Source organism: Pelodiscus sinensis, chromosome 25, assembly GCF_052426305.1.
Source record: "Pelodiscus sinensis isolate ZL-2025 chromosome 25, ASM5242630v1, whole genome shotgun sequence".
Taxonomy (NCBI): Eukaryota; Metazoa; Chordata; order Testudines; family Trionychidae; genus Pelodiscus; species Pelodiscus sinensis.
Window position 1 is genome coordinate 86,566 of NC_143076.1, and position 1,955 is coordinate 88,520.

Here is a 1,955-nt window from a genome sequence, read left to right on the forward strand (position 1 = left end):
AGCTCTGCCAGGAGCGGATGGACTCCCGGGTGGAGGAAGGGGCCATCTATGATATTGAAGAGCAGCTCCACACCCGGGACACGGTAGGAACCTTCTCCACACGGGGGGGGGGACCCGAGATTGTCCGGCCCCTTCCCAGCACGTCCCCCCCTCCGGGAGGGGCTTGTCCCTGGGGATCCCCCTGGGGCCCCTTCTCCTGCATGACCTGGGCCCCCCAAGCTGAGGTCTCTTGTCATGCACCAGCTGGGCCCCCACAAGCCTGAGGAAGCAGTTGGGGGGGGGAGTGTGGGTGCTTGGACAACCGGCAGCTCCCACCTCCACTCCTGGGAGGCCTGAGCCCTGCAGCTGTCCGTGGGGGGCAGGCAGGCCCCAGGCTCACAGACTCTCTCTGGGGTGCAGAGCCCAGCCGCCCTGCAGCGGTTCCTCCTGGCCGTCCCCCCCGCCTGCCTCGCCGCCCTCCAAAGGGGCGAGGACACCCTGGCGCCGCGCTGCTGCAAGGACACCATGATGGCCAGGATCGTGGTGAGCGAGTCGCGGCGGCCGGGAGGAGGGGAGGGGATACGTGGGGTGGACAGGGGTCTGCCTGGGCCATGGCGGCGGGTGGGGGTGCTGGAAATGGGATGGGTGGGGCCAGGAATGCTGGAGGGGGAGGGGGAGGTGGACATGGGGAGGGTGGGTGGGGATGCTGGAGGAGGGAGGGACACAGAAATGGGGCAGGTCTGGGGTGCTGGACAGGGAGGGGGATTCGGAACAGGGAGGGGTCTCCCCGTGCCATGGGGGGGGGAGCTGGAAGGTTAGCAGAGCGGGCTGCTGAGGATGCGCCTGGGGAGCAGGGATGAGGAGGTTCAGAGGCTGGTCACCAGGGCAGTGAGGGGCAGGAGACGGCCTGGGGACAAGGATTGAGCTGGTCCCGGTTTGGGAGGGGGGTGCTGGGAGGGGCCCTGTGCCGGGCAGGGGGGCTACAGGCCAGCGGGAGGCAGTGGGGTTGGATCCTGCTGGGTGGGGGCGCTGGCCGTGTGAGCGTCTCTTGGGGGCCCCAGCCTCACACGCCCCTTTGTCTCCTTGGGTCTCACAGGAGATCATGGAGGACTCCCCCACCCCACTGGTCTTGGCCGACTGCCTCAACGCCGCCTGCAGCCTCAGGTACCGACCCCCCCCGCCGGCTCCCCTCCAGAGCAGATCCCCTGACCAGGGAGTGGGAAAGTCTCTGTCTCCTGGGCTATGTCTAGACTGCAAGCCTCTTTCGAAAGAGAGCACCCAGTGAGTCTGGATGCTCTCTTTCGAAGAAGCCCTAGTTCCATTCAAGAACGCCTTCGTTCGAAAGAAGCACTTTCCAAAGAAGGCGTTCTTCCTCGTGAAATGAGGTTTACTGCCGTGGAAAGAAAAGCCGCGTTCTTTCGATTTAATTTCGAAAGAACGCGACTGCAGTCTAGACGCAGGTGATGTTTTTTCGGAAAAAGGCTACTTTTCCCGAAAAACCCCCTGAGTCTGGACACAGCCCTGCTGCTGAATTAACAGTCTCTGCCCCTCTCTCCTGCCAGCACCTTGCAGCCTCCCCTACAGGCCCAGCTCCTGAGCCCCCTGCTGAGGGCGGCCGTGGGACAGACTGTGTCTGGGGACTGGCAGCAGGAGCCCATCCACACACAGGTACGTCCCTCCGGGCCCTGCTCCCGGGCTGGGCTGGAGCTCCAGGGTATGTCTACACTACAAAGTTAGTTCGAACTAACGGACGTTAGTTCGAACTAACTTTAATAGGTGCTACACTAGCGCTCCGCTAGTTCGAATTTGAATCGAACTAGCGGAGCGCTTAGTTCGAACTAGGTAAACCTCATTTTACGAGGACTAACGCCTAGTTCGAACTAGCTAGTTCGAACTAAGGGCTGTGTAGCCCTTTAGTTCGAACTAGTGGGAGGCTAGCCCTCCCCAGGTTTCCCTGGTGGCCACTCTGGCCAACA

General features: G+C 62.8%; 1 long non-coding RNA gene across 1 annotated transcript; it reads left to right on the top strand.

The window, feature by feature from the left end:
- Window positions 1-397: 397 nt before the first annotated feature.
- LOC149521593 (uncharacterized) lies at window positions 398-1,647 on the top strand. The gene is made up of 3 exons (XR_016347842.1): window positions 398-522; window positions 1,076-1,143; window positions 1,542-1,647. It is a non-coding gene; the product is annotated as an uncharacterized LOC149521593 (long non-coding RNA).
- The last annotated feature ends 308 nt before the right edge of the window (window positions 1,648-1,955 follow it).